The following is a 20,856-nucleotide window of genomic DNA, read 5'->3' as shown; positions in this document are numbered from 1 at the left end:
ATCTCACACGGCTAGGATACTATGTCCCACCACTTGAGTCTGAAGCCCGTCCAACGATCTTGTCGTCAGCGATACGCCAAGCACTAAGTATTCATCAATTGCCACGTAATGTGCACCCCGAGCACGACAAAGTACTGCGCAAAGCCTGTGTATGATACCTTGGCCGCATGCTTGCAAACATCAAGGAAACACATACTTTATACACGGACACATCACGCACTCAAAAGGGCTATACCTCGGTAGTTTTGGATGGCATCGAATCCCTGAGAGACTCTGCTGCAATGCGCAAAAGAAATGCCGCTTACGGAGAAATTCTCGGTGTAGCTCCTGCAATTCGATACGCCATCCGTGTTCCCGAGGAAGTGCATATATTGACGGACTCGCAACAGGCGTTCCGGCGTTCCTATCAGGACATGGCATCCTGAGAGCAGCGTACCAAATTCTCAAACAGACCCCGCAAAATGCACCAACCACACCTCCCCGCATCCACTTGCTCTGGACCCCTGGTCATACCTCGCTGCCGGGAACGAACGCGCACATGCGATTGCCCGAGAAATTTCTCTCCGGGCGGCTAGTTCAGAGTCGGGGGATCCCTTGCTCCGTTACAAAGACATACTCCGTCATTATGTACGCATTCGTCGCACCCACACCGCACCGCCGCCGTCCTCGCGAGAGGAAGCAGTGGCATTACTCCAGTTACAAACAGCAACTTATACAAATCTTCTCTTTCTCAATAAATTCTACTCACACTGTTATGCAGATCGTTGCCCTGGCTGTGGCAGCTCGCCCACAATCTTCCACGTCACGATTGAGTGCACTGCAAACCTCTTTCCTCTCTTGCCAACTCTCCTTTACTCCCTACGCAACAAAGAGCTGTGGGACGATGTCCTCCCCGACGGACCTCCCGAGGTCCTCCGAGCTGTGATACAACGGGCTCGAAACATCGCCGGAATCATCTTAGGGACGCTGGACTGAGGGTTCCTCCCACACTGCTCTCGCCTTTCAAATATTAATAATAATGATGTTTTACTCTCTCTCTCTTGGAAACCGCCGCCCAGACGAGAGCCAGGCATTCACGATCTGTAATCGAATAGTTGCGCCCCGCTGCTGTGAGGAGGGAGCTAGCGTATGCGATAACGCGATCTTGACCCTGTTGGCGCTGGGCTAAGACGGCTCCGATACCGTGACCATTGGCATCGGTACGCACCTCTGTAGGAGAGGATGGGTCAAAGTGGGCCAAATAGGTGGCGTGGTCAGAACATTGACAAATCCAAAAGCATTTTGGAGCTATTTAAGAAGGACGCGGAAGGAGAGTACAAGTATTCCAAGTATTCTTCCCAACGGAATCCAGATATGTGAAAGCAACGCTAAAAGCGGATTGTTTTACGAACTACCTTAAATCAGTAGTTCGAAAAACGAAACAGAAATACTTTCTCAACACTACATACAGTGTGCCAAACGTAATGCCTCAAATCACTATCACATTGGAGGGTGTCAGGAACTGTCTGAACTCCATTAATGAAGCCAAAGCAATTGGACCAGACAAACTCTCCGAGGATACTCAAAGCCTGTTCTCTCATTATGCAAAAAAGAGGTGAGGTGTGCAGAGAGGACACAAGCGTAGAGAAGTGGACAACACGAACGCTATCAATTGAAGGGCGCACTGAGGCGAAAAAGAAAGAAGACAAAACTCATGTGCGCAAGCTCAGGAATGATATCACCACGTGTCAGTCGGGTACATGTACCGGTCTACGTGAGAGATAACTGTTAAGGCACTTAATCTCTTCCTTATGTAAAGTAATCGAAGGATGACTCACGCATGCACTTCCACCATTATAGATATGCCATGCCTCTACCATAAGACGCGTATCTCCATTCTTATGCCTGTACAATATCGCGCATTCATCTAACTCTGGCGTGCAGTTACAATCTTGGCAGTGTAGGGAAAGATTAGAGGGCGATCCACCGGTTAACGACCTTTTATGTTCCATTAGCCTCTGATTGATACACCGTCACGTTTGCCCTACGTAGAACTGGCCACAGCTAAGGGAAATATTATAAACCACACCCATACGACAGTCAGTAAAACTGTTGTTCTTATGGTGCTTCACTGGACAAATATCTGTTCTTTTTTTGCCTTTTACCTGCTCCTTTTTCCTCTGTACGGCAGCGCATATCTTACCTAGCTTATGGGGAGCATTGAAAGCAACATTACGATAATATCTACTTGCAACTTTTTTAAGCCCGTGCGACAGAATGAATGTACGGAATTGCCACTAATCTTTTTTTTTTAGTATTACTGCTTTCTGTAATCACGTTCGTCCCCCTCGAAACCGACTTCTTTAGGCGCTCAGCACAGTGACCACTGCTACACTAGAATAACCTGCTTCTAATAGGCGCCGGACCTGCGCATTAAAACTGGCGCTCATATTGTGCATGCAGGATCTGGTGAGAGAAGACTGAAGGCACGACATGGCACTTCCGTTTTTTACTACTTTGGAATGCTTGGATTGAAAGTTTAGCAACGGCTTCGAAGATCTTGGGGAGTACTGCCAACAAACTTGATTTCCAAGGAAATGTCAAGAAACTGGATTACGCGTCGCTGAGGAAATTCCTTGGTATACTTTAATCCTACTTCCTAAAGTTTAAATTGCTCACCTACTGAGGCAGCAGCGGAATCGGATTCTTCCCTACTGCAGAAAATTAGGTAATCATCAACGTAACGAAATATCTTGGTAAAGCTTTCACCTAAGTCTTTCTCTTGTTGGGCTGCTGAGCACGAGGTCGCGGGATCGAATCCCGGCCACGGCGGCCGCATTTCGATGGGGGCGAAATGCGAAAACACCCGTGTACTTAGATTTAGGTGCACGTTAAAGAACCCCAGGTGGTCGAAATTTCCGGAGTCCTCCACTACGGCGTGCCTCATAATCAGAAAGTGGCTTTGGCACGTAAAACCTCATAATTACATTAAGTCTTTCTCTAAGCAGCTGTCAACCTTACTCAGGTAAATATTGCTAAATATAGGGGCAACCTTTGAGTCAATACAAATGCCTGATTTCTGCAGAAAAACGCCATCTCTCCACCCAATCAGCGTCGACTTCAAGTATATTGAAAGAATTTCAAGAAAAGCTCCCGTGGAAACACCGCATCTGTCTATAAAAGCAGACTCTTGCATTTGTTCTTTAATGCACTCATTTACGGAATTTAGCAACCCGTCATGCGGCAAGGAATCATACAAGTCTTCGATATCCATACTAAAAGCTGTACAATTACCAGGATTTCCCTCCCTCAAACTCTAACTAGTGCATCAAAATTACGCAAGCAAGAAGGGTCTGAAAAAACTAGTGAAGCTAAGCAGTTCTGTAGGTAACTAGCGACACAGACCTGCCACGTTCCTTTCTCTGACACTATAGCACGAAAAGGAATTTCTTGCTTATGGGTCTTCGTCGAGAAAAACAGTTCTAAGGTTAGCGATTTTGCTTTCTTGACATTAGAGACAACCCTATCAAGATTATGTCTTGACATAATATAATATATTATACATAATAAGACATAATATATAATAATGTCTGGATAGGGTTGTCTCTAATGTCAAGAAAGCAAAATCCCTGACCTTAGAACTGTTTTTCTCGGCGGAGAACCATAAGCAAGAAATTCCTTTTCATGCTATAGTGTCAGAGAAAGGGACGTGGCAGGTCTGTGTCCCTAGTTACCTACAGAACTGCTTAGCTTCACTAGTTTTTTCAGACCCCTTTTGCTTGCGTAATTCTCAGGCACTAGTTCAGTATTTAAGGGAGGAAAATCCTGGTAATCGTACAGCTTTTAGTATGGATATCGAAGACCTGTATTATTCCTTGCCGCATGACGGGTTGCTAAATTCCGTAAATGAGTGCATTAAAGAACAAATGCGAGAGTCGGCTTTTATAGATAGATGCGGTGTTTCCATGGGAGCTTTTCTAGAAATTATTTCAACGTACTTGAAATCGACGCCGATTGGGTGGAGAGATGGCGTTTTTCTGCAGAAATCAGGCATTTGTATTGGCTCAAAAGTTGCCCCTATTCTTAGCAATATTTACCTGAGTAAGGTTGACAGCTGCCTAGAGAAAGCCTTAGGTGAAAGCGTTATCAAGTTATTTTGTCACGTAGATGATTACCAGATTTTGTACAATAGGGAAGGATTGCTACCGCTGCTACCTCAGAGACTGAGCAATTTAAACTTTATGGAGGAGGATTAAAGTTTACCAAAGAATTTCCTCAGCGACGCGTAATTCAGTTTCTTGACATTTCCTTGGTCTTCGAACAAAATGACGTTTGTTGGCACTACTCCTCCCCAAGATCTTCGAAGCCGTTGCTAAACTTTCAAGCCAAGCATTCCAAAGTAGTAAAAAACAGAATTGCCATGTCGTGCCTTAAGTATTCTCTCACCATATCCTGCATGCACAACAAAATTGGCAGAGGCTTAGCTTGGCTAAGCCTAGTGAATTGCGAAAGCAATCTTCTGTTGAGGTTGTAGAGTTCCATACTGCTCATCGAACGTGTAGATGCAGTCTCGTCGCCATTTGAAGCATCCATAAGGCTTGCTGTCGAACGATCAGGTGTCGCCAAAGTCGCGTCAGCATTGAGAGCATGCATGATACTTGTAGATGCAACCAGATCAAGAGATGTTGAACGCATTCGCCTGGCTGCATAATATGCACGCCGTTTAGCTAAACGTTGTTCCCGCTCTTCATCCGTTTCTTCCGCACGCCGCCGTTTCTTAGCTGCAGCACATCGTTGCAGCTTCTCACCTTATACACATCATCCGACATACCGTGGAGGATTCGCTGGGACGACCGCGACGAGCCGAGTTGGGGGGCCGCTTTTCCACAGCTGGCATGACGTCACGTAGAGCGAGCGCCTCCCCCACGGCAGCGGCGCGTGGAGGATTCGCTGGGACGATCGCGACGAGCCGAGTTGGGGCCCCGCTTTTCCACAGTTGGTATAACGTCACACATAGGTCACGCTAAAGGTCAATGGTGGATTTTTTGGGACGACGGCCAAGAGCGGAAACCTCGAGCAGTATTGCTTTCGCAACAAAATGAGCGCCAGTTTTAATGCGCAGGTCCGGTGCCTATTAGAAGAAGCAGGTTATCCTAGTGTAGCAGTGGTCACTGTGGCTGAGCGCCTAAAGAAGTCGGTTTCGAGGGGGACGGACGTGATTACAGAAAACAGTAATAGTAAAAAAAGAGTAGTAGCCATTCCGTACATTCATTCAGTGTCGCACAGGCTTAAAAAATTGCAAGTAGATATTATGTTAATGTTGCTTTCACTGCTCCCAATAAGCTAGATAATGTATGCGCTGTCGTACAGAGGAAAAAGGAGTAGGTAAAAGGCAATAAAAGAACACATACTTGTCCAGTGAAGCACCATAAGAACAACAGTTTTACTGACTGTCGTATGGGTGTGGTTTATAAAATTCCCCTTAGCTGTGGCCAGTTCTACGTAGAGCAAACGGGACGGTATATCAATCAGAGGCTAATGGAACATAAAAGGTCGTTAACCGGTGGATCGCCCCCTTATATTTCGCTACATTGCCAAGATTGTAACTGCACGTCAGAGTTAGATGAATGCGCGATATTGTAGAGGCATAAGAATGAAAATACGCGTCTTATGGTAGAGGCATGACATACCTATAATGGTGGAAGTGCATGCGTGAGTCAGCCTTCGATTACTTTAAATAAGGAAGAGATTAAGTCCCTAACGGTTATCTCTCACGTAGACTGGCGCATGTGCCCGACTGACACGTGGTGATACCATTCCTGAGCTTGCGTAGATTAGTTTTGTGTCTTCTTTCTTTTTCGCCTGCGCCCTTCAGTTGATAGTCAGCGTTCGTGTTGTCCACTTGTCTACTCTTGTGTCCTGTCAGCACGTCTCACCTCCTTTTTGCAGATCTAATCCTTACCAACTAGCTCAGCTCTTTGTCGTTCTAAGCCTATTCTTTCATTATATCTCAATACTTACAAATAATATTCTGGAAAACCCTCGAAAGTGGCGTGCTCCCTAAAGATTGGAAAAAAGCCCATATAGTTCCAGTGTTTAAAAGCGGTTCCAAGTCCTCCGTATCTAAATATAGGCCGATTTCATTTTCTTCCATATGTTGTAAAGTGTTTCAGCAGATTTTTTATAGCAGTGTAATAAGGCACTTAGAAGGAAACATTTTTTTCCAAATCAGCACGGTTTTCGCAAAGGCGGGAGCGGTACCACTCAGTCGATAGAACTATTTCATGAGCTTGCAGATACTACTGAAAAAAGAATGCGTACAGATGCAGTCTTTCGCGATTATCGCAAAGCCTTTGACTCCGTATCACATGATCTGTTAATACATAAAATGAGCACTCTTAATTTGGATGCGAAAGTCATGAAGGTTATTGAAGATTACCTGAACGACAGAATACAATGCATAGTTATAGGAGGCAAGAATTCTAGTTTTGTCCAAGTCACTTCTGGAGTGCCGCAAGACTCGTTGCTGGGGCCGCTGGTGTTTTTAATTTACATCAATGACATCGCTTCAAACACTTCCTCACAAATGAGACTTTTCGCAGATGACTGCGTTGTTTACAGATCCACTTGCAATCAACATAATATAGACGTACTCCAGCAGGACCTCAACAGCATAGCCTCCTGGTGTCACAACTGGGAACTTAGCCTGAATAAAGATAAATGTTACCAGGTAACATTCACTAAATCTAAGATCGCTAATGAACCTACTTACAATCTCGGAGATTCCATACTCAGGAAGGTTAACGAAATTAAATACTTAGGTGTTCATCCAACAGCTGATCTTTCCTTTTCCAGCCACATAGATATGACCATCAGCCGGGAAAATGCTTAGCCTAGTTATACGAACCTTTAGAACTGCCCCTCAGATTCTTAAAACCATAGCATATAAGTCGCTGGTAAAACCCCAATTAGAATATGCCACCGCCTTGCGGAATCCTTACCAGCGGTACCTGATTGATAAGTTAGAAGGCATACAAAACCGCGCTGCCAGGTTTATATCAAGGCAGTACTCCAGACACGCAAGCTAACAGCAATGAAGAAACACATCGGACTAGAACCGCTGCAGATAAGACGCCACAAGCACTGACTGAAACTTCTGCACGCAATATACAATGACGCGACATGCATTGACAAGCTAAAATACCTTAAAGTACCCCACTATATCTCAAACAGAAGAGACCACAGTTTCAAAATACGCGAAATTTCCTGCAGAACGAACTATATGAAGTTTTTTCCCCGCAGTATTTCTGAATGGAATAAGTTGCCAGTTGAAGTGGTGAGTGCTCCTCGGGATGCTTTTTAAGACTAATCAATGATTTGATTTCCCATCTTCTTCCAAACCAATGACTGCAGGCTGAATTATCCTTTTTTTCTTGTACTGTTATTCATGTGCATTTTTCATGTACTATTTCTTATCTTAATGCGTTGCTCCTTTGTCATCCCTCCTTTTGTGTGATTATATTCTTGTGCTAGTCAATTCATGTTGTACACACTCCCCTGTTATAATGCTTTGGCGCTGCAGGGTGTACTGTGAACAAATAATTAGACAGTCGGATTCCCCCAGTCCATGCCAGTTTAAGAACATTGGACAGTGCAAAGCCGCACTGCTCCAGCCGCACATCAAGGGACTCATAGTTACTCCCGTCGATTACCCAAACCTTATTGCATTTCTTCACATTCACATAGAGCACTGCGCAGAAATCACAATGCGTCAGCATGGTCAACGGCCCCCGCAATGATTTGTTTTAATTAGACAGTCGGATTCATCAGGTCCATGCCAGTGGAAGCACACCGCACAGTGCAAAGCCGGACTGCTCTAGCCACATAGAAGGGGGGTCATAGCTACTCCCGTCGTTTACCCATACCTTGTTGCATTTCCTCACGTTGACATGTAGAGCACTGGGCAGAAATCTAATTGCGCCAGCATGGTCAACGGCCTCCGCAATGCTTCGTTTTAATTAGACATTCGGAATCAACCGGTCCATTGGAAGCACACCTCACAGTGCAAAGACGCACTGCTCTAGACATACTGCAAGGGAGTCATTGTTACTCCCGTCGTTTACGAAAGCCTTGGTGCATATCTTCACGTTGACATTTATAGCACTGGGCAGAAATCACATTGCCTCAGCATGGTCAACGGCCCCCGCAATGCTTCCTTTTAGTAGACAGTCGGGTTCCCCCGGTCCATGCAAGCAGAAGCACACAGGACATTGCAAAGCCGCACTGCTCTAGCCATGGTCAACGGTCCTCACAATGCTTTGTTTTAAATGGACACTTGGATTCCCCCGGTCCATGCCAGTTAGAGCGCACCAGACAGCGCAAAAGCCGCACTGCTCTAGCCGCACCTCAAGAGAGTCACAGTTACTCCCGTCGCTTACCCACATCTTGTTGCATTTCTCACGTTGATATTTAGAGCACTGGGCAGAAATCACATTGCGTCAGCATGGTCAATGGCCCCCGCAATGATTGGTTTTAATTTGATAGGGCCATTCCAGTGGAAGAACACCAGACTGTGCAAAGCTGCACTGTTCTAGCCACACTGAAAGGGAGTCATAGTTATTCCCGTCGTTTAACCACACCTTGTTGTATTTGTTCACGTTGACATGTAGAGCACTGAGCAGAAATCACATTGCGCCAGCATGGTCAACGACCCCGCAATGCTTCGTATTAATTAGACAGTCGGAATCAACCAGTCTATGCCAGTGAAAGCGTACCGCACAGTGCAAAGCCGCACTGCTCTAGCCAAACTGCAAGGGAGTCATGGTCACTTCCTTCGTTTACCCACACCTTGGTGCATAACTTCAAGTTGACATTTAGACCACTGGGCAGAAATCACATTGCCTCAGCATGGTCAAGAGCCCCTGCAATGCTTTGTTTAATTAGACAGTCGGGTTCCCCCGGTCCATGCAAGCTGAAGCACAAAGGACATTGCAAAGCCACACTGCTCTAGCCATGGTCAACGGCCCTCGCAATGCTTTGCTTTAAATGGACAGTCGGATTCCCCCGGTCCATGTCAGTTGGAGCACACCAGACAGCGCAAGAGCCGCACTGCTCTAGCGGCACCTCAAGGGAGTAATAACCCCCGTGTTTATTCACACCTTGGTGCATACCTTCACGTTGACATTTAGAGCACTGGCCAGAAATCGCAATGCGTCAGCATGTTCAACGGCCCCCGCAATGCTTTGTTTTAAATGGAAAGTCCGATTCCCCCGGTCCATGCCAGTTGGAGCGCACCACACATCCCAAGAGCTGCAGTGCTCTAGACGCACATCTAAGGAGTCATGGTTACTCCTGTAATTTACCCAAGCGTGAGTGTATTTTCTCACGTTGACATTTAGAGCACTGGGCACAAATCAGATTGCGTCAGCATGGTCAGCGGCCCCCGCAATGCTTTTGTTTGAATTAGACAGTCGGATTTCCCCGGTCCAAGCCAGTTGAAGCACACCGGACAGCGCAAAGCCACACTGCTCTAGCCATGGTCAACAGCCCTCGCAATGCTTTGTTTTACTTGGAGATGTGGATTGCCCCGGTCCATGCTAGTTGAAGCACACCGGACAGTGCGGAGCCGCACTGCTCTAGCCGCAACAGAAGGGCGTCATAGTCACTCCCGTCGTTTACCCAAGACTTGCTGCGTTCCTTCGTATTGAATTTTAGAGCACTGGGCAAAAATCACATTGCGTCGGCATTGTCAGTGGCCCCGCAATGCTTTGTTTAATTAGACAGTCGGATTCCACCGGTCTCTGCCAGTTGAAGCGCACTGGACAGCGCAATGCCGCAAGGTTCTAGCCATGGGCAACGGCCTTTGCAATGCTTTGTTTTAAATGGCCAGTTGGATTCCCCCGGTCCATGCCAGTTGGAGCGCACCAGACAGCGCAGGATCCGCACTGCTATAGCGGCAAATGAGTCATAGTTGCTCCAGTCGTTTACTAATGCCTTGTTTCATTATTTAACATTGACATTTACAGCACTGGGCAGAAATCACATTGCGTCAGCATGTTCAACGGTCCCCGCAATGATTTCTTTTAAATGGACAGTCCGATTCCCGCGGTTCATACCAGTTGAAGCACACCGGACAGCTCAAAGCCGCACAGCTTTAGCCTTGGTCAACGGCCCTCGCAATTTTTTGCCTTAAATGGACAGTTGGATTCCCACGGTCCATGTCAGTTGGAGCGCACGAGGCATCGCAAAAGGCACGCTGCTCTAGAGGGAGATGTCATAGTTACTCCAGCCGTTTACCAATGCCTTGTATCGTATTTAACGTTGACATTTAGAGCACTGGGCAGAAATGACATTGCGTCAGCATGGTGAACGGCTACCACAATGATTTGTTTTAATTAGACAGTCTGATTTGCCCGATCAATGCCAGTTGAAGCACCGCGGACAGCTGAAAGCTGCACAGCTTTAGCGACCCTGCAAGGGAACCATTGCTACTCCCGTCGCTTACCCACACCTTTGTGTATATCCTCACGTTGACATTTAGAGCACTGGACAGAAATCACATTGCGTCAGCATGGTCAACGGCCTCCGCAATGCTTTTGTTTGAATTAGACAGTCGGATTCCTCCGGTCCATGCCAGTTGAAGCAAGCCAGACATTGCATAGCTACATTGCTCTAGCCATGGTCAACGGCCCTCGCAATGTTTTGTTTTAAATGTACAGTCGAATTCTCCAGGCCCATGCCAATTGCAGCACACCGGACATTGCAAAGCTGCACTGCACTAGCCGCGCCTCAAGGAAGCATAGTTACTCTTGTCGTTTGCCCACACTGTTGCATTTCTTCACCTTGACAGTTAAATCACTGTACAGAAATCACATTGCGTCAGCATGGTCAATGGTCCCCGCAATGCTTTGTTTTAATTACACAGTCTGACTCCCCCTGTCCATACCAGTTGAAGCAGACCTGACAGCGCAAAGCTGCACTGCTCTCGCCTTGGTCAGCGACCCTCGCGATGCTTTGTTTTAAATGGACAGTCGGATTACCACGGTCAATGTCAGTTGGAGCGTACCAGACAGCGCAAGAGCCGCACTGCTCTAGCAGCGCCTCAAATGAGTCATAGTTACTCCAGTCGTTTGCCTATGCCTTTTTAATTTCTTGACGTTGACATTTAGAGCACTGGGCAGAAATGACATTGCAACAGCATGGTCAACGGCCCCCGCAATGCTTTGTTTTAAATGGACAGTCCGATTCCCCCGGTCCATGCCAGTTGAAGCACACCGGACAGCTGAAAGCTGCACAGCTTTAGCCACACTGCAAGGGAGTAATTTTTATCCCCGTGGTTTACCCCTACCTTGGTGCTTATCTTCACATTGGCATTTAGAGCACTGGGCAGAAATAACATTGCGTTAGCATGGTCAACGGCCCTCGCAATGCTTTGTTTTAAATGGACAGATGGATTCTCCCGGTGCATGCCAGTTGAAGCACACCGGACAGGCCAAGAGCCGCACTGCTCTAACCGCACCTCAAGGGAGTCATAGTTCCTGCTGTCGTTTACCCACACATGTTTGTATTCTTTAACGTTGACATTTAGAGCACTGGGCACAAATCAGATTGCGTCAGCATGGTCGACGGTCCTTGGAATGCTTTTGTTTGAATTAGACAGCCCGATTTCCCCGGTTCAAGCCAGTTGAAGCACACCGGACAGCGCAAAGCCGCACTGCTCTAGCCTTGGTCAACGGCCCTTGCAATGCTTTGTTTTAAATGGACAGTCGGATTCCCACGGTCTATGTCAGTTGAAGTGCACCAGACAGCGCAAAAGCCGCACTGCTCTAGCCGCACCTCAAGGGAGTCATAATTGCTCTTGTTGTTTGCCCACATTGTTCCATTTCTTCACCTTGATAGTGAAAGCACTGTACAGAGATCACATTGCGTCAGCATGGTCAACGGCCCTCGCAATGCTTTGTTTTAAATGGACAGATGGATTCTTACCGTCCATGCTAGTTGGAGCGCACCACACACACCAAGAGCCGCAATGCTCTAACCGTACCTCAAGGGAGTCATATATGCAGCTGTCGTTTACCCACACATGGTTACATTTTTTCACGTTGATATTTAGAGGACGAGGCACAAATCAGATTGCGTCAGCATGGTCAACGGCCCCCGCAATGATTTGTTATAATTAGACAGTCGGTTTCCCTGGTCCATGCCAGTTGGTGAGCAACAGACAGCGCAAGAGCCGCACTGCTCTAGCCGCACCTCAGATTAGTCATAGTTACTCTAGTCGTTTACCAAAGTCTTGTTTCATTTTTTAATGTTGACATTTAGAGCACTGGGCAGAAATCACATTTCGTCAGCATTCTTAACGGCCCCCGCAATGCTTTGTTTTAAATGGAGAGTCCGATTCCCCCGGTGCATGCCAGTTAAAGCAGTCCGGACAGCTCAAAGCTGCACAGCTTTAGCCACACTGCAAAGCATAATTGTTACTCCCGTCGTGTAACCACACCTTGGTGCATATCTTCACGATGGCATTTAGAGTACTGGGCCGAAATCACATTGCATCAGCATGGTCAATGGCCTCCGCAATGCTTTTGTTTGAATAAGACAGTCCGATTCCCCCGGCCCTTGCCAGTTGAAGCACACCGGACAGCTCAAAGCCGCACAGCTCTAGCCTTGGTGAACGGCCCTAGCAATGCTTTGCCTTAAATGGACAGTCGGTTTCCCGCAGTCCATGTCAGTTGGAGCGCACCAGACAGCGCAAGAGCCGCACTGCTATAGGTACCCCTCAAATGAGTCATAGTTACTCGGTCATTTACCAATGCCTTGTGTCGTTCTTTAACGTTCACATTTAGAGCAGTGGGCAGAGATCATATTGCGTCAGCGTGGTCAACGACCCCCGTAATGCTCTGTTTAATTAGACAGTCGGATTCGCCAGGTCCATGCCAGTTGAATCACACCAGAGTAAAGCTGCACTGCTCTATCCTTGGTCAACGGCCCTCGCAATGCTTTGCTTTAAATGGATAGTCGGTTTTCCGCGGTCCACATCAGTTGGAGCGCACCAGACAGCGCAAGAGCCGCACTACTCTAGGCATCCCTGAAATGAGTCATAGTTACTCCAGTCAATTACCAATGGCTTGTCTCATTGTTTAGCGGTGACATTTAGAGCACTGGGCAGAGATCACATTGCGTCAGCATGGTCAAGGAGCCCCGCAATCCTTTGTTTTATATGGACACTCGGAATCCCCTGGTACATGCCAGTTGAAGCACACCAGACAGCTCAAAGGCACACAGCTTTATCAACATTACAAGGGCGTCATTGTTACTACTGGCGTTTACCCACACCTTGGGGCTAATCTTCTCATTGACATTTAGAGCACTGTGCGGAAATCACATTGCGTCAACATGGTCAACCGCCCTCGCAATGATTTGTTTTAAATGAACAGATGGATTCCTCCGGTCCATGCCAGTTCGGGTGCACCACACAATGCAAGATCCGCACTGCTCTAGGCACACCTCAAGGGAGTCAGTTACTCCTGTCGTTTACGCACACATGGTTGTATTTTTTCACGTTGACATTTAGAGCACTGGGCACAAGTCAGATTACTTCTGCTTGGTGAACGGCCCCGGCAATGCTTTGTTCAATTAGACAGTCGGATTTCCCCGGTCTATGCCAGCTGAAGCACACTGCACAGCACAAAGCCACCCTGATCTAGCCATGGTCAACGGCCCTCGCAATTTTTTGTTTTATATGGACAGTTGGATTCCCCCGGTCCATGCCAATTTGAGCACACGAGAAAGCACGAGAGCTGCACTCTTCATAATGACTCCTGTCGTTTACCCACACCTTTTTGCATTTCTTCACGTTGACATTTAGAGCACTGGGCAAAAATCAGATTGCGTCAGCATTGTCAACGGCCCCTGCAATGCTTTGTTTTAAATGAATAGGTGGATTCCCATGGTCCATGCCAGTTTTAGCGCACCACACAATGCAAGAGCCACACTGCTCCAGGCGTACCTCAAGGGACTCATAGTTAGTCCTGTCGTTTACCCACACATGACTGTATTTATTCACGTTGATATTTAGAGCACTGTGGACAAATCAGGTTGCTTCAGCATGGTCAGTGGCCCCCGCAATTCTTTTGTTTCAATTATGCAGTCATATTTCCCCGGTCCAAGCCAGTTGAAGCACACCAAACAGCGCAAAGGCGCACTGAATAGCCATGGTCAACGGCCATCGCAATGCTTTGTTTTAATTGGAGATTTGGATTGCACCCTCCATGCTAGTTGAAGCACGCCGGACAGTGCGAAGCCGCACTAGTCTAGCCACACATTGCAGGGAGTCATAGTCACTCGCGTACTTATCCGATGCCTTGCTGCGTTTCTTCACGTTGACATTTAAAGCACTGGGCAAAAAGCCGATTGCGTCAGCATGGTCAACGGCTCCCACAATGCTTTTGTTTTAATTAGACAGTCGGATTCCCCCGTTCTATGCCAGGTGAAGCACACTGGACAGCACAAAGCTGCGCTGCTTTAGCCATGGTCAACGGCCCTCGTTATGCTTTGCTTTAAATGGACAGTTGGATTCCCCCGGTCCATGCCAATTGGAGTGCACCAGAAAGCAAAAGAGCCGCACTCCTCTAGTCGCACCTCAAGGTAGTCAGAATTACTCCTGTCGTTTACCCACACCTTTTTGCATTTCTTCACGTTGTCATTTAGAGTACTGGGCAAAAATCAGATTGCGTCAGCATGGTCAACGGCCCCCGCAATGCTTTTGTTTGAATTAGACAGTCGGATTCCCCGGGTCCATGCTAGTTGAAGCGCACAGGACAGTGCAAAGCCGCACTGCACTAGCCGCACCTCAAGGGAGTCATATTTATTCTTGTTGTTTACCCACACTGTTGCATTTCTTCACCTTGCCATTTGAAGCACTGTACAGAAATCACATTGCGTCAGCATGGTCAACGGTCCCTGCAATGCTTTTTTCTAACTAGACATTCAGATTTCCCCGGTTCATGCGAGTTGGAGCGCACTAGACAACGCAAGAGCCGCATTGCTCTAGCCACACTGCAAGAGAGTCATAGTTACACCCGTCGTTTACCCATGCCGCGTCCCATTTCTTCACGTTAACATTCAGAGCTCTGGGCATGAATCAGATTGTGTCAGCATGGTCAACGGCCCCCGCAATGCTTTGTTTTAATTAGTTAGTCGGATTCACCCTGTCCATGACAGTTGAAGCACACCGGACACTGCAAAGGTGCTCTGCTCTAACCTTGTTCAACGGCCCTCGCAATGCTTTGTTTTAAATGGACAGTCAGATTCCCACGGTCTATGTCAGTTGGAGCACAGCAGACAGCGCAAGAGCCGGAGTGCTCTAGCCGCACCTAAATGTGTCATAGTTACTCGAGTCATTTACCAATGCCTTGTTTCATTCTTTAACATTCACATTTAGAGCACTGGGCAGAGATCACATTGCGTCAGCATGGTCAACGACTCCCGCAATGCTTTGTTTTATATGGACAGTCCGATTACCCTGGTCCCTGCCAGTTGAAGCACACCGGACTGCTCAAAGCTGCACAGCTTTAGCCAGACTGGGAGGGAGTCATTGTTACTGCCAGCGTTTACGCACAACTTGGTGCATATCTTCACGTTGACATATAGAGCACTGTGCAGAAATCACATTGCGTCAGCATGGTCAATGGCCCTCGCAACGCTGTGTTTTAAATGAAGAGTTGGATTCCCCCGGTGCATGCCTGTTTTAGCGCGACACACCGCGCAAGAGCTGCACTGCTCTAGCCGCACCACAAGGGAGTCATAGTTACTCCTGTCAATCACCCACACATGCTTTTGTTTTCTCACGTTCATATTTGGAGCACTGGGCACAAATCAGATTTCTTCAGCATGGTCAATTGCCCGTGCAATCCTTTTGTTTGAATTAGACAGTCGTATTTGTTTGTTTGTTTGTTTGTTTGTTTGTTTGTTTGTTTATTGGTTTCTTTCCAATACAAGGAAAAAGCGAAGGGAGAGCTAAAGGCTACTAGCCTGACGAGGCCCTCCCTCCGCATACAGTTTCGACAATATTACAAAAGAGATTTGAGAAAAAACAGCACACACATTTGTAGTTACACTCTACACAGTTCTATGTCATAGAGGATCTAGTTCATATCACTGCACACAAATATATAAAACAGATTTCTTGTCATAGATGTGACAGAACGGGAAAAAAAAAACATATGAACGCAAATGCAAAATGTCAATCATCGTAGCGAACATATGAAAAAAAGAGAAAAAAGGCGACATCCAACACACAGTAAAAGAGCACTGTTTTACAGACAAACGCTACATATGGTTTTAAATGAGATGTCACTGGTAGCGAATTTCTTTCTCGATAACCATTGTTTTGAATGTTTTTTTCTTAATCGATTTGTTGAGGTCGACATCATCTGGAAGTTTATTTAGAAGCACCGGAATTTGGTAATTTAAATGTTGTTTTCCATAATTCGTGCGTGTTCGAGGCTTTCTGCGCTCTTGCCTTCGAAGGGCGAGCGTGTGTGTTTCAGCGGGATTGCTAAATGCGTGTAGTTTATGTTTTTGTACATACTGCAATAACTTGAAGCAATAAATTTCATCAGCTCTTAGCAGAGAATACTTTACAAACAGTGGACCTGTTGGCAAGTCTTGTGGGTGTCCTGCATATCTTTCGAGTAGGCGAAGTACACGCTTCTGAAGCTTTAGTATTCGGAGGTAGTTTCTACTAGAGGTTGTACCCCAAACCAAAATACAGTAGGAAAGTCTGGAATAAAAGAGAGTATAATAAAGAGAAACTTTAAGCCACAAAGGTATAAGTGAGCTTATTCTATACAAGCAGCCGAGCGATCTACTGAGCTCCAAAGCAAGATTATCAATGTGGGTGTTCCAAGACAAATTTTCTTGGAACCATACTCCCAGAAATTTTTGCTTCACCTCTTGTTTTAACGGAGTGCCCCGAAAGGTAATATGAATATCATTCTTCATTGGCTTGTTAATCGGAGCGAATATAATATATTTGGTTTTATTAGTATTCAACTGTAACCTGTTGGCATGTAACCAGTCAGAAAGTGACTCCATATACTTATTAACAATCTCCTGAAGCTCTGTAAGGGTACGTGCAGTGAAGAAAATATTCGTGTCATCTGCGTACATTATTAGTTTAGGGGAATTATAGATGCTACAGAGATCATTAATATAGACTAAGAATAATAGCGGTCCAAGAATAGAGCCTTGAGGAACACCTTGTTTAATTACTATTTTTGTAGTCGTTCCTTGGTGGACACTTACATATTGAAGCCTATTGCTTAAGTAACTCTCTATCAGTTTAAGGACGACGCCGCGAACACCGTATCTTTTTAGTTTAATTAATAGCACATCATGACACACTGAGTCAAAAGCTTTTCGTAGATCTACGAACAGTCCTAGCGTGTAAAGCCTGTGCTCAAAGTTATGTATAATATCATGCTTGATACTGAGAAGTGCGTCCTCGGTAGATTTTCCTTTTTGAAATCCGAACTGCATGTCGCTTATTACCCCATATTTCGCAAAGAATTTTTCTAGTCTTATATTTATGGCCCCTTCAAATACTTTCGATAGAACAGGCAGGACCGAGATTGGCCTATAGTTGCTTATGTCTCCTTCAGCACCACCCTTGTGAATAGGACAGATGCGGGCTATCTTGAGCGAGTCAGGGAAGATTCCAGTCTCAAACATTTTATTTATTATGTCTGCTAGGATGGGGGATAGGATTTCAGACACATGTTTAATTGGCATTGCTTTAATTTCATCAGAACCAGAAGCAACATCATTTCTAATCCCATTGATAAGTTTGTTGATTTCGTGAGGAGTTACTGGTGCGAGAACCATAGAGTTCACTATCGTAACGCTGTTATCAACCAAGTTATGCTCTTCATCATTTTCCTGCTCGTACACTGCGCTCGTGGCAAAATAGGCGTTAAGGGCGGTGGCCGCTTCAAGACCGGTTAGTGTGCCTGTAGGTGTGACTATTTTTAGTACGGTACATTGTTCTTTCTTCCCAGTTAGATTTTTTACTTCATTCCATATTTTCCTAGGATCCTTACCTATTTTGGCAAAAACCTGTTCATAATATTCTACCTTAGCATTTTTAATTTCACTGCTCAGTTTATTTCTATACTGTTTGAAAGTGATTAGGGCATCTTCTCCTCGCGTTTTTAAAAACATATGGAACAAACGGTTCTTTTTTGTTATTTTCTTTAATAAGGAGTTGTTAATCCAGGGCTTCCGTATTCTTTTACATCTTGGCCTACTCAGTTCCGTTGGAAATGCTTGATTGTAGCATGCAATAAGTTTATCAAGAAAAATATTGTACGCCTTACTAGGGTCGTCTTCTTTTAGTACGCATGCCCAATCAACGGTAGCAACCAGAACGTAAAAGAGTTTCAATGACTGATCATTTATCCTGCGGATGATCTTCTTTGGTACATGACTACGTTTACCACACAAAGAGGGGATAAGACAAAAAGCTGGAAGGTGATCACTAATTCCTAGCGTCAGCAATCCAGCAGCACAATTCGGTGGGTGTATGTTCGTAATACATACATCAAGCAAAGTTGCAATATTGGGTGTCACTCTTGTTGCTTCGACGATAGTGTTTACGCATGCGTAAGATGTGACTAATTCTGTCAGTTGTCTTGAAGGGGCATCATGCGATAGCATATCTATGTTGACGTCACCCATTATCACGAAAGACAGACCAGTACAAGTAAGGTGTCGCAGTAGATTGTCTAGGAACTCGAAGAAATTTGTTTTGTTACCTGCGGGTGGCCTATAGATAACGGCAGCTACATTATTTTCCACATGTATGGTAAGGCACTCAACATCATTGTTAACGACCGAAAAATCACGCAAAACTTCATGAGACATAGGTCGTTTGATGTACGCGGCTACGCCACCGCCCGGTCCAAGCCAGTGGAAGCATACCGAACAGTGCAAAGCAGCACTGCCCTAGGCATGGTCGACGGCCCTCGCAATGCTTTTTTTAATTGGAGATTTGGATTGCCCCCTCCATGCTAGTTGAAGCATGCCAGACAGTGCGAAGCCGCACTGGTCTAGCCGCAACTTCAGGGTGTCATAGTCACTCGCGCCGTTTATCCATGCCTTGCTGCATTTCATCACTTTGACATTTAGAGCTTTGGGCAGAAATCACATTGCCTCGGCATGGTAAACGGTCCGGGCAATGCTTTGTTCAATTAGACAGTCGGATTCCCCCGGTCTATGCCAGCTGAAGCACACTGGACAGCACAAAGCCACTCTAATCTAGCCATGGTCAACGGCCCTCGCAATGTTATGTTTTAACTGGGCAATTGGATTCCCCCGGTCCATGTCAGTTGGAGTGCACCAGACAGTGCAAGAGCCGCACTGCTCTGGCGGCACCACAAATGTGTCATATTTACTCCAGTCGTTTACCTAAGCCTCGTTTCATTTTTTATATTCACTTCACTTTATTACCTTAAAAACCCCATTAGAGGGGTATTACATAAGGGGTGGTTAATAAAATAAACATTAGAAACAGGTGTTCATTTTTGAGATATGGGTGACAAAAGCTTCAGTAAAGGCAGATGGGCTTGTAATGGCTGCGATGGCGTGTGGAAGGCCGATCCAGTCCCTTGATGCTCGAATAAAAAATGATGCTTGAAAAGTGGTGGTCCGGGCACGTGCGCGTGCAACTTGAAGCGGATGACCGGTGCGATGAGATATGTATGAAGGGGGCGTGATGTACGGTGGGTGATTTATGGAGCTGAAAAAAAAGGAACGGAGGAGAGAGAGGGTGGCAACCTGTCGACGGAAAGAAAGTGTTTCCAAGCCAGATTGCACTTTCATCGATGAAATGCTGATATCGTATGAATATGAAGATTGAATGAACCTAGTAGCGCGATTTTGCACAGCCTCAAGTGCATTTATGATATAAATCTGATGCGGATTCCAGATGGGAGATGCATATTCAAGTTTCGATCTTACAAATGATTTATAGGCTAACGCTTTTACTTGTTGTGGGGTATGACGCAGATGTCGTCTATGAAATCCCAGTGATCTATTAGCAGCTGAGATGATGTTAGTAGCGTGCAAGCGCCAGGACAGATCACAAGATAGGATGACACCGAGGTATCTGAATGATTGGACTGATTCTATTGGAACATCAGCAATGGAATAGGTAAATGTGTGGGGGTTACGGCTGCGAGTGAAAGACACGAGTTTACATTTGTTAGGATTTAGGTTCATTAGCCAGCGATTACACCATTCTTGTACATTATTGAGATCGTTCTGGATGAGTGTGTGGTCAGATGTGTTAGTAACTTTGCGGTAGATTACACAATCATCTGCAAACATGCGAATGTTATATAATACATGCGTTGGTAGATCGTTAATGTAAATTAAAAAAAGAAGTGGTCCCAAGACGGATCCCTGGGGGACGCCTGATGTTACGGGGAGTCGGCTAGAATAATGGTTATTAACACAAACAAACTGAGAGCGGTTAGTCAAGAATGCTTCTATCCATTTTAGTACGTCGGGGTGTAAATTTAACTGAGACAATTTTAGCAGCAAACGTTTATGAGGAACTGTGTCAAATGCTTTTGCAAAATCCAGGAATATGGCGTCAGTCTGAAGGTTACTATCAAGGTTAACATGCAGGTCGTGAAGGAAAATTGCCAGCTGTGTTTCGCAAGAGTAGCCTTTTCGAAATCCGTGCTGACAAGGGTGAAAAAAACAGATTGAGTCTAAAAAGTTCATGATATGCGAGTATATGACGTGTTCCATGATTTTGCAGGGGACGCTAGTTAATGATATAGGGCGATAATTTAATGGGGTGTCTCTGTT

Source organism: Dermacentor variabilis, chromosome 6, assembly GCF_050947875.1.
Source record: "Dermacentor variabilis isolate Ectoservices chromosome 6, ASM5094787v1, whole genome shotgun sequence".
Lineage (NCBI taxonomy): Eukaryota > Metazoa > Arthropoda > Arachnida > Ixodida > Ixodidae > Dermacentor > Dermacentor variabilis.
Note: the sequence above shows the minus strand (reverse complement) of the source record.